We start from the raw sequence: 12,930 nt of genomic DNA on the forward strand, positions 1-12,930 counted from the left end.
TGCTACGTAAGTGATTGAATTCACCTTCAGGTCATAGCCAGAACATACTTCAGGGTGGCAGGGTGGTGCTAGGGCAAGTTGGAGATTGTAGGGTGTTGGAGTGTCCTTCCAATGGGTGTTGGTAAAACATGGTGTAGGAGCATCCTTTCAGGAGTTAGAGCTACCTTATAAAACTAAAACAATTTTCTAGAGTACTAGGGAGTTGGGGCTTCCTTTTCAGTTGAGCTAAAGCATTGATTTACTCATAAATTATTAGAGAAAAATTCAGTGGTTTTTCTCTCGAAAGGGTTTCCACCTAAAAATTTTGGTGTTTATTGTCTTTGATTCTGTGCATTATTTATTTATGGTTTTAATATGGTAATGAAAATAATTAATGCTCTAAAAAATAAAGATTAACTAATTGTAATTGAAATATTGATTCATCCCCCACTCAGTATTTCCAACACACTCATAAAAAATAATGACCTCTTCTACAATTTACTCCATTATTTTCTGATTCTCTGCTAAACAATAACTAACCTAATCAGGTAGTACACCATTGTCATTTTCCATGTTTATTACTTGTTCAATGCTTTCTCTTTTTGTGGTAATTTTGGATTTGGTTGTTTGAACTGTATGCACTTTTTCTGGAGTGAATCTCCATGGAGGCTCCTCGTCATCTCCGCCACCTAATATCTCACCATGAACCAGTGTTCCAGTGGTAGTATTTTTTCTCTTTCTTTGAATGGAGGACGAATTTGCACCAGTAATGGGTGTGGAAGCTATAGATTATTTTGTAGGATTTACATCTCTTTGCTTGTATTTTGCTTCCCTCTCTTCACAAACAAAACTAGGGCTCCCACGGAGATACACTTAGAGGGACTTATATATCCTTTATCCAACATCTCTTTAAGTTGTAGTTTTAATTAAACTAATTTAGGAGTACTCATCTTGTATGGTTCCTTGGATGTTGGTGCTACTCTAGGCATCAAATCAATATAGAAATCTACCTCTTTGTGAGGAGGTAATCCATGAATATTTGTGGGAAACACATCTTCATATTGCTGCAAAACAAGATATATTTCAAACATCTCACTCTCCTCTTTCTCAACATTATTGTTAGCTTTTTCATTGTTGGAAATTTGCACAACAAATAGAAGGGAACCTTTTTAGTGACTATGTTAGCTTGCATGGCTATGATCAACCTCACCAAAGTAGGATTTAACTTCCCTTGTAATATTCTCCCCTCTCCAACTTCATCCATCTATTCAATGGCCTTCTCATAACAATTAAGTTTTGTCTTGTGTGCACATAACAAATCCATTGTTGAAATAACAACAAGAAATGTTAAAAATAGAATCCAAAAATTCCAATTTAATTTTTCCTTGAATTAAATTGAGAATTAAAATCGAATTCTATTCTCATAGCAACTTGTAAATAGTTCATTAAGTTTAATTAACTTAATTAGCTTAGGAATTTCGAGTTGGAAGTCTTTCTGAAGTCATGTATATGTTCTCCCTAAGTTTTAGGGGTCCAGTATGAGTTTAATTGTGAGTTGTAATTAAATAACTCAGTGTACTGAGTTAAGTTCAGTGAAATTAGCTCCAAATTGTTTGTGGAACTAATAAAGAGTGAACAATTAGTTAGTGCACTATTGCATTCACTAGTGCTACTCCATTTAACTGAAGATTTCCTCATCAGAATCTCATGCATGTCGATTCTGAGAAAGCCCTAGTTGAGACTAGAGTGCAGGGATAGTGTACTATTAGTTGTATGATTTACTGAGTTGTATAGATCATGCATGCAATCAGTAACTGAACCTAGAAGGGATTGCATAGTTTTGGATGCAATGGATTCCCATTAATATGGGCTATTCAGCCATAGGAATTGCGCAAGGAAATAGGGGCTTGGAGAACAACAAAAGAGGCTAAGGTTTGGCTTGAGCTTGCTTGTGAGCTAGGAGATTGGTCATACTGAGTGTTGGGATTGTTCTTGTGAGAAAAAACATTGTATTATCATCTTGGATTTTTTATTTAATGCAATACAAATAGTGGGGTTTTGAGTTGTGGCTTTCCCCAGATATTCATTATGTTATGTGCCATTGATTTGTCTTCATCTTCCTATTATTGTTTTCATCGATCTATTGGCTTCCGCTGGTTGATAGTAGAAGTAGATTCTTGTCTTGTGCTTTAGAAAATTACATGAAATTGTGACTCTACAAGATTTTCTACATGGTATCAGAGCTAGATTTGTAGAAATTTTCTACATGGTATCAGAGGTGAATTCAATATACTAGGAGAGATTTCGAAGTTTTGAGTTTAGGGTTACAGATGAAATTTGAATTTGCAATACATATTTCAAGATCGACAAATGGCGTTCTACAGTTTGCGGCTCAAGTATGCCTTGGGTGGCAGCTCGAATTATATAGCCTGGAAGGACAGGATGGAGGCCGTGTTGGAAGACAATGGCTTGAAGGAATTCATTGATCAGGACATTCCTAAGCCACCAGCATCAGATGCTTAGAATTTGGCTGAATGAAAGAAGTGTGTGGAAAGGGCGAGGCAAATAATCCTTGAGGGAGTTCAAGGCCACATTGTCTCGAGTCTCCATGGGAAGGAAACTCTGCATTTTATGTGGAGATCATTGAAGGACCTTTTTTAGAACAATAGTGACCAAAGGAAGTTGGCGTTGAAAGATAAACTTCGAAAAATCAAGATGGAGGTGGGCGACTCAATTCCAAATTACTTAACCAAGTTCACTCAATGTCATGATGAACTTGGAAGTGTTGGAATCATGATTGTCGAGGATGATATGGTGAGTCTTTCTCTTCTAGGACTCCCAAAGAGTTGGCATAGTTATCAGGACTCTGTCAATGGTTGGGAGAAGCTGCCAGATTGGGAACGACTGTGGTCGGATTTGATGCAGGAGGAGATCAGGAGGAACACCAGAGATGGGACCTCTTCCAAGGAAGTGGAAGAGGATTTTTCCTTAGCGAGTAAGGCAAAGAAGGCCAAGGGAAATAAGTCCCAAGGCGAGGAGGGCAGAAAGAAGATGGACTTGACGAAAGTCAAGTGTTTTCACTGTCACGAGCACGGGCATTATGCCAAGAACTACCCACAGAAGAAAGCAAACAAGAAGGAGCCGACAATAGCGGCAGTAGGTGAAGCTCTAGCTTCATAATTCAAACTTGATTTCACTCTCATTGCATGCATGGCTACCACTGTCATGGGAGGCATGTGGTATCTTGACAACAATGCCTCATTCCATATGACGGAGAATAGAGATCTCTTTAGTGATTTTAAGGAGAAAGACCTCAAGCATAGCATAGAGTTTGTAGATAACAAGAGGTATAGAGATACTGGGATCAATATAGTTACCTTTCAGAGGGAGTCTGGCTCCCCTCTCAGGATCATATATGTGATGTATGTTCCAGGACTAAATAAAAATCTTGTTTCAGTCGCGATATTGGAAGGTCGTGGCTATGATGTGGTTTTTAGTAAGGGAAAGGTTTCCCTTAGACACATCACCGCGGGACAGGTGAAACAGATCGGTTCACGGGTTAAGAACCTGTATGCTCTTGAGGTTCAAGATGCATGCAAAGCCTTGAGGAGCAAGGCAAATGTTAGAGACTTGGTGGTTAAGAGGGAGAGTAAATTACCTCTCAACATGTAGCCCCAGAAGAAGCCTCATAAGAAGCTTCAAGAAAATGTAGAGCAGCCACAATTGGAGAAGCAAAGAGGAGACCGAGTGGAGAGATCCACTCAAGCAGAGAAGAAGCAGTCTCAGACAATTATGGAGCATCCACAATTGAAGAAGCTGAGAGGAGACTGAATGGAGGCATCCACTCATGCAGAGACCTCCAGTAGGGGAAATTTCGAGCTAAGTGGGCAGAGGGAGCACATGAAGCCATACCTCCAGGTGTGAGGTGGGGCGATGTGAAGTGCTAGTCCCAAGAGGACTAAAATTGTGCAGGGTCCATTGAGAGGTTTTATCTCATGGATCGTACCTTGCTACGAGAGCCTAAAGTACATAGTAGCAGGAGGAATCAATGGCGATTGATGCAGTTAGAGATCAGAGTGACAGAGGCTAGAGAAGTTAGATATTGAAGAGTGCAGAATAGGGTTGACAACAGTATAGAAAGGCAGAGTCAGCAGAAGTGTAGAGTTTTCAGTCGACAGAGGCAATAACAGTTAGAGACTTTGATGACATATGCATCATACTGATTCAGGTTGGATGTTTTTTGTTTTGTTTTTGGAGTTGTTGGAGCAACAACACTAGAGAGAAGTATTGGACGCAGAACATTCCAAAGGTTCGGGAACGGGATCGAGTTGAATTCCTTTCTTGTTGAGAGGGAGTGTTGATAATAGCAACAAGTAATGTTAAAAATAGAATCCAGAAATTCCAATTTAATTTTTCCTTGAATTAAATTGAGAATTAAAATTGAATTCTATTCTCATAACAACTTGTAAATAGTTAATTAAGTTTAATTAACTTAATTAGCTTAGGAATTTCAAGTTGGAAGTCTTTCTGAAGTCATGTATATGTTCTCCCTAAGTTTTAGGGGTTCAATATGAGTTTAATTGTGAGTTGTAATTAGATAACTAAGTTTACTAAGTTAAGTTAAGTTAAATTAGTTCCAAACTGTTTGTGGAACTAATAGAGAGTTAACAGTCAGTTGGTGCACTAATGCATTCACTAGTGCTACTCCAATTAACTAAAGATTCCCTCATCAGAAACTCATGCATGTATATTTTGAGAAAGACCCAGTTGAGACTAGGGTGCAGGGACAATGTACTATTAGTTGTATGATTTACTGAGTTGTATAGATCGTGCATGAAGTCAGGAACTGAACCTAGAAGGGATTGCGTAGTTTTGGATGCACTGGATTCCCATTAATATGGGTTGTTAAGCCATAGGAATTGCGTGAGGAAATAGGGGCTTGGAGAGCAGCAAAAGAGCCTGAGGTTTGGCTTGAGCTTGCTTGTGAGCTGGGAGATTGATCATACTGAGTGTTGGGATTGTTCTTGTGAGAACAACATTGTATTATCATCTTAGATTTCAGATTTAATGCAATACAGATAGTGGGGTTTTGAGCTGTGGCTTTCCCCGGATATTTATTGTGTTATGTGCCATTGATTTGTCTTCCTCTTGCTATTATTGTTTTCATTGGTCTATTGACTTTCGCTGGTTCATAGTAGAAGTCGATTCTTGTCTTGCGCTTTACTAAATTGCATGAGCTTGTGACTCTACAAGATTTTCTACATCCATGCCCAACAACAAGAGATGTGCACCCAGTTGGAGTAAGCTCAAATGTGCCGTCGTTGGCATATTTTGGAGCTCAAACACACATGATTTCACCCACTGATTTATTTTTATTTTTGTTATTGTTCCTAATTGAACCAACCATGGTTCTGCACGTAATTCTTTAGCTTGCTGGCATCTTTCCACAAGCTCGGGATTGATGTAGTTGCAGTTTGATCCAGTATCAATAAAAATAAAAATAACATGATTGCAAAGCTTAGTTTCCATCTCCATTATGGGTGCTTGGTGGTTTGCTTGCCTATTGTCTATAGTTGCATATATTTTTGGGAATGCTTTGTGTTGTATCTCCCGGAGTACGAGCCTCCAGTGCATTATGGATCCATGGTCTTACATTTTGTTGATGTGGGCAATATTTCTTGTGATGATTCTCTCCATAGGTTCAACATTGCAAAGGCTCCTTGGCCTCAAATTTACGCTACTCTCCCATAGGTTGGTGTGCACAACCTTTGTCAATTGAGCTAAATTGTTGTTGTGATCAACCTTCATTGGTTGTGCTCATACCTTCTATCTTGTCTGGATTTTTCTTAGCCATATTGTTTTGTCTTTAATGCTGCTCTTTGCCTTCCAATCACCCTTAAACTTTGGCTTGTGTTTTAATTGTTCATAGTAGTGTTTCAATTTTTTAATGGCATCATCCAATGTTTGAGGTTCATGGCAATCAATTCAATCTCTGAATGTAGGGGTAGCCCACTGATGAACCTTTGAACCTTTTCCTTTTCATCCTTGAGATATGACACATATCTCAGTAATTACAGAAACTTGGTGATGTATTCTTCATCCGTCATTTATCCCATTCTGAGCTCATTGAATTCTTTTGCTTTATTGTCATAGTATCTGTCTGGTAGATATTTATTTCTAAAGAGCCTTTCAAACCCACTCCAAGTTAACTCCTCTTCAGCTATTCCTTTTACATTCTTCAATTTTTCCCACCATATGTCTTCTTTTCCCTTCAAACTATAGTTGGCTACTTTTACTGTCATGTTCTTAGAATAACTATGGATTCTAAATATTTTCTTCATTCCAAGTAACCAAGCCTCTGCATCTTCAAATTTCTTCATTTCTCCAAAAAATGTGGGTGGTTTGACCTTATTAAATTCCTTTGGCATATAGTCCCTTTCTCTTTCTCTGATGATGATAATGATGATGATGATGATACCTCCCAGTAGTAGAACTAGAATGTCTTCTAGAGTGATGCCCATAAGTGTCAGATCTTCTCTCTAGGGTACTCAATGGTGTATTCTCTCTTGCAATGTCTTCACTTTCCTGTCTATGCCTCTTCCTGGACCTACTACCATCTACCCCATTTGTTCTCTCTTCTGGTTCCGAAGGGCTTTGCCTGTCTTTATGACTAGCCCCCGACTCATGACGCCTCTATTTCTGTAAGTCTGAGAGGCTTTGTAGTGTGACTGCTTTTATCTCAGCTTGCCTTTCCTAAGCGTGTACCAACCTTTTGATTATCTTCCTTACAACTCCTAATCTTGGCCGTTAGGCTCCTCAAGGTATCAATATAGTCGGGAGAGTTTAATCCTCCCATGTTCTCCACTGAAGCTTATTCATGCCCATGTTGTGACTTATTAAAACAATATTGAACCATCCTACTACTCATTCCTTTGTTTCTCACTATCCTTTGCTACTTGTGACATGTTTTCATTCACACACAATTATTAGATACAACATACATAAATAGATAACAAAATCATGATCGTGAACTTGCTTTTGTGGAGTTTCCATGGTAGGGCTAGCTGAAACAATAATCCATGTTAGTACATCAATACCCATCAAACATCAAATCATTAACACTACTACATATGCATGCATAGTCAACAACATATATTAGTCAACACAAATTGTTAACTCACACAATGATCAATCACATGTACACACACACACACATATTCTTTGACATTTATTGTACTCTTCTAAGGTGTCATTAGTCTCCAAAGGTATAGTGTTGAACCTTTGCTCTGATACCACTGGCAAACACACCCCCTTACCCTTAGGAGTGTATTTACTATGTTAACCCAACTTCCCTGTTACTGTTAGAGAAATGGGGAATTTTTTTTTACTTTCTTTTGAGTTTCCAAAACTCAATTTTGATGTCGTCATCACATTAATCTCACCAAGACTTTTCTTGTGATATAAATTTTGTCAAATTTAGACTCCAAGATTGCGAATTATGATAAGATAAAGTCTTATTAATTTAAATGTGTCTCCTCTATGTGGTGTGCCTCGATGCCACATACCTTGCATCATTACCATGTTAGTGTACAACCATTGACACAAGGAGACATTTATTCACAATCTTATGTGGAAGGTCATCAAAACTTTATTTTCGTAATCACAAGGGAGCCATGAACGATTCATGCAATCAATACAAAATTATCTTAACAGTCAAAACATAAATTTCATGAACACATGATTCATGTGAAGAAACTTATCTTGGATTGAAATTGACGTTGGGAAATTGAGTCTGTGACAACAACTCTCGACCTAACATAGACAAGTTGCAACTAGTCTTCACTTGCAGTTGTTACCCTTGAACCAGATTCTAGAGACTAAGGTGGTTTTTGCTCAAGGGATTAAACTCCAACTGCTAGTTGAAATAAGGATTCCAAAGGTTCTCCCACCTCCACCCACCAACTAGTAAGAAACCAACAATTGCACAGGGAGTCCAAAGGCTTATTTCCTCCACCCTTTAGGTTTTCAATAACTTGTAAATCACAAGGAATCCACATATGTAATCTACACCCTAGAATGTCAAGGGAGTCCAAAGGTTCAAATCTTCACCTTTCAAGCTACAATACAATGGTCCCACCCACCTTGGGAATCCAGAACCCACTGTGAAAACAACTACAATAGGAAAAGGCTTCCAGAAATCCTCCTTTCTGGAATCCAAGGAGCGATCCTCCACCCCAACCATCAAGGGACTCTAGAGAAGACCATCTCCACCCTCTGGCTAAAAGGGAATCGAGAGGCCATTATTCCTCAATTGACAGTGATTTCTTCGTGCCTTCTTACCAACTGAAATTTATATCCCAACTGTTTCACCTTTTTTGTAAAACTCCAGGATACTTTCTTTGCCGTCGACCCTTCAGGGATTCTTTTCATTTTCTCAAGGAAAAACACAGAGACCCCTCTCGTGTTCCATTCATAGGATATGCCTGCAATTTCCCAGACAAAAACCCACTCCAGAAATGTTTTCACACGTACTATGTTGTTCGAACATGCTCACTAGCTTGCGTAGGTCACCCTCTATGATCCCCTCCAGTCTCCTTTTTCCTCCTACATGCTTGCGTGCTTTGGCCTTCAACCCACTCAACAATGTTGTCATCCTGCATTAATTTTCATCCTTTTTGCCTTGTGAATTTTTACCAAGCAAGCATGGTTCCTCGTCCTTCTTCTTCAACTCAAATAATTCATAAAACCAATTCATTTAAGGCACACCAACCAACCTTCAATGGTTTTCATAAAACAATCAGATTTCCTATTGCAAAGAAACCTTAAAATATCCCAAGCAAGTAACCCCCTCATCTTTGGAATCTATGTCCCTTGACTCAACCCATTTTTTAATCAATATTTGCATTATATACATAAGTGGAAAATAACCAGGGTTGTCACAGTAGCTTACTATGGGCCTGTAGATATTGTAGCGCCTAGTTATATTGTGGAAGATCGTCTCCTTTCCCATATGATAATGTTTCCACTTCTTCACAATTTGCACCATGACATAGAGCTCCTTTTCATGGGTAGGGTAGTTAAGAACCACCCCATGAAATACTTTAGAATGGGATCATATAGACCTTCCTCCCTACATCAATACCTCTCTCGTAACATACCCACTTGCATACCCAACATAACAAGACAATTTGAGGTTGAGAAAACTACCAAAACTCACTTATAGGGACTCGTCGCGCCTGTTTTTGTTGCAACTGGTGGTAAAATAAGGTTGATTGTAGGTTTGTATTCAACAACAAGTGACCAAAAGCCACGGTAGTGCCTTTTGTAAAGTCGATATGGTCAGGTGTGACTATCTATGAGAATAGTTGCAACCATAGGAGAAAATATGTAGACAATTAAAATCACTAACTCATAAATAAACTAAGCAAGCCTGCATGAATCTAAAACTAAATTTCACACATTGTAAGGTTTAAAATAGCTTCATAGGATGAAAGAGAAGCAAGGAAATTACCTAATAACTAAGGAAATAAGTCTAAGTTTGATCCTCAGTGGAGTCACCAATTTCATTATAGGAAGACAATATCTATAGACTAAACAACTCTTAGTGAGTGGGTGAAGCTCACTGACTAACATATAGATAAATAACACATCTTCATTTCCCAAGACTAACATGCACATTAAAATTAAATGAGAAGGAAGGAAAGAACCTATTTCCAGATGGTTGTCCTTAGTGTCTCACAAGTTCCAATTGATTTCAATCGAATTCCAACTAAAGAACATGCATAAACAACCAACAATAAACACCTTCCTTATTCCTTATCTATTGAAATAAAATAACGCGCGTAAAGAAGCCTTATATTGATTACTCTAGCAAATTAGAACAACACAAAAATTCATTAAAGATATTAAATGATCAATAAATTAGAGATATTTTTGGATGTGGAAAGAAAATAAATGTAGATTAATTATGCTAAGAGGTGCTCTATAACTCAGTATGGGAGAGATGTTGTAGTCTCCATAAATGAGTGTAAACATTTAAATATCAACTCTATATGAGAGAGATGTTGTAGATATGAAACATTAGATCAAATAATAATAATAAAGCATAATTTCAGCTCAGTTAAAAAGGTAATAAAAATAATAAAGCAATTCAATTTAATTTGTTATATTGGATTGTTTTTGTTAGGTAGTCTGAGTTATGAGACGACTGACATGCTTAACTTGTGGCTTGAGTCGCTGTGACATAGGGGCATCTAGACCATTAAAATCACCTAGGGATCGCACCTAGCCTAGGCCACACCAACCTTTAGTATGTCTGGATTTTTCTCCACAGAGTTTTGAACTCGTGACCTTTTCACCGCGGATTGTCTTAAGAGAACACCCTGTCACTATCTATTCTATGCCCTGTGGACTTATGTTGGAATTTTGTTTTTATTAATAAAATACAAAACAAAATTTTCCAACAAAATATCAAAATATACATATCACATTAATCATTCATATTGATAACCATGATATTTCAGAACATATACTTAATAAACGCATAAAAACTTCATAAATTTAATTAATAAATGTATAATTAAAAACAATAATATTTCTAAAGATAGAAATGTGATATGTGTGTGTGTGTGTGTGTAAGGTGCAATCTAACTTATAGATGAAATGACCTTTTTCACCGAAATCCGGTGATACAATTTCAAGCAAGATTGTGAGTTTTTATTGTTTAAAATACAATTTTGAATGCATAAATGGATTCAACACCCTAAAATCCCTTGGGACACTCAAATTTTACAGATTAAACAACTTAAACTCAAGATTTTAAAAATCTCTGCTAGATTTTGGTTAAAATTAACCAGAAAAAATAATTTCGTCTGTTAGTTAGACTATGCGTAAATTAAAATCCATTTGACCATATGAATTCATATTTATAATCATTAATTTGATTTAATTAATAAGCATATAAAATCAACAAACTTCTTTTTTTAATATGTCTATCTATCTATATATATCTGCAGTACTATGCATATCCCATTAACAAATTAAATTTAAAAAAATGATAAAACATGTCAAATAAAATGTCGCACGTGTGTGTGTGTCTATATATATATATATATATATATATATAATCAGTGTTTTATTAAAATTAAAAATAAGAATATTTATATATAGGGAGATCTAAAATTTATCTAAATATAAAAAATTATTATTAAGAACCAACATATATCTATCTTAACTTTGGATCTACTAAGCATCGAGAGGAATCAAATCTCTCGGATGCAAATCTTTCTTCAAGTTTGCACTCAAAAAGAGGTTTGCATTTTGAGAGATTTGATCCCTCTTATCACTTGGTAGATCCAGAGTTAAGATGGATCTATGTTGGTTTATACAAGAGCTACAATAAGAATGTCACCCTAAGATTCACTACTATACTCCTGACTCCAAGACCTAAGTCTTCCTCCTTAGCCATAAGTCTATCTCGATCAAACACAATTTAGGAACTCTATCATGGTGAGATAACTAACTAGATGATTGATGGAATTTCATCTAAGCTTTGATCACATTAGAAACCAATGCTAAACTCTCGACAATGGCAATACTAATAGCCAAGAACTTTCATTCAAATTTTTTTAGCACAGGGACACTTGCAACAAAGTCTCTTCCCTCGGATTTGGTTCTCTTATAAATTCTTGAGGAGGTGGTAATAAGATTGCATGGAATGCATGTCAACCATAAAATCCACTTGAGCTTTTGCCTTTTGCCAACTAAAAGTTTTTAGCTTTTCTTGTGATTTTTTAATTTATGAACTTTTAAGGGGCAATTGCAAGTTTAAATTGGGAAGCTCATGACTAGCCACATTTGATCCATAACAAAGTTGCAAGAAGAAGAACAACCTTCATGTCTTTTTTAAGAAAAACTCTTTCATGAAAAAAATCATCTCATCCAAAGTGTGCACTTTGGCTCATTATATCTTTCTTGCACTAAGGTGCCAATATAAGTATAACAATGATAGAAATAGATAAAGTAACAATTCTACTCAAGGAAAAGGAAAGTTTGACTAACCAAACTCCTTAAAGAACATGTCCTATGGGTAGGGGCATTTGGAGATCCAATGGAAGCTTCTTAACTACTCTGAAAACCAACTAATGCATGAGGCCTCAAATTTGTCTAATGAGTAGGGGAGTGACCCATATGGGTTGGTCAAAGAGTTTATTAAAGTCAAAAGTGTGACCAACGGGGGAAGGTGCCAAAGTCTAGGCCAAGAGACTTTACCATGATGCTTAACATCCAATGGGAGACTGAAATCACACATATAGACCTCAATGGAATGAGTGGGAGGATCTTGACGTCATTATAAGGTAAGTATGGTTAATGCATGATAAAAACTCTCATGCGACAATATTTGAGGGGATATGTACATGACTAGTACAAAATGGAAAAACCATAAACTATAGTTATAAAATCCAGAAGTCATAATAGTGAGCTTTTGAGATAATAATGGGCATTTTCTTGGTCCCAATATGCCTAAAAGTATACAACAAAATAAGATTAGATTAACGAAAGATATAACAAATAAGTAGAGTTCTCTAAAAGCACATGACAACATAACTATTTGTTTTGTTCAGAGCCATTCCTCACCAATGCATCCCTTTAATGAGAAAAATACATATTATTAAAGATCTTAAGTATCGTAGTGTGAAATTGTTACACTAATCGATAATTGTCTTGTATTGCAAAGGCATCAACTTAATGACATAGAGGTAGCTCAACCTAGTTTCATGACTAACCTTGTTTAATGTGGCTTGCAGCTGCTTATGTCAAACTTAGGAGATAAAATTGCAACAATTGTTGTACTAATTCAAATTAATCCTTGATCTCCTTAATAACACCCTACTCATATTACAAAATCCCCTAGATATTAAAAAATAACATAGTCTAAACATTGTACATTTA

This window comes from Pinus tabuliformis, chromosome 5_1 (genome assembly GCF_031772625.1).
Source record: "Pinus tabuliformis cultivar Carrire ecotype Pingquan chromosome 5_1, CPIR1, whole genome shotgun sequence".
In the NCBI taxonomy this organism is placed as follows: domain Eukaryota; kingdom Viridiplantae; phylum Streptophyta; class Pinopsida; order Pinales; family Pinaceae; genus Pinus; species Pinus tabuliformis.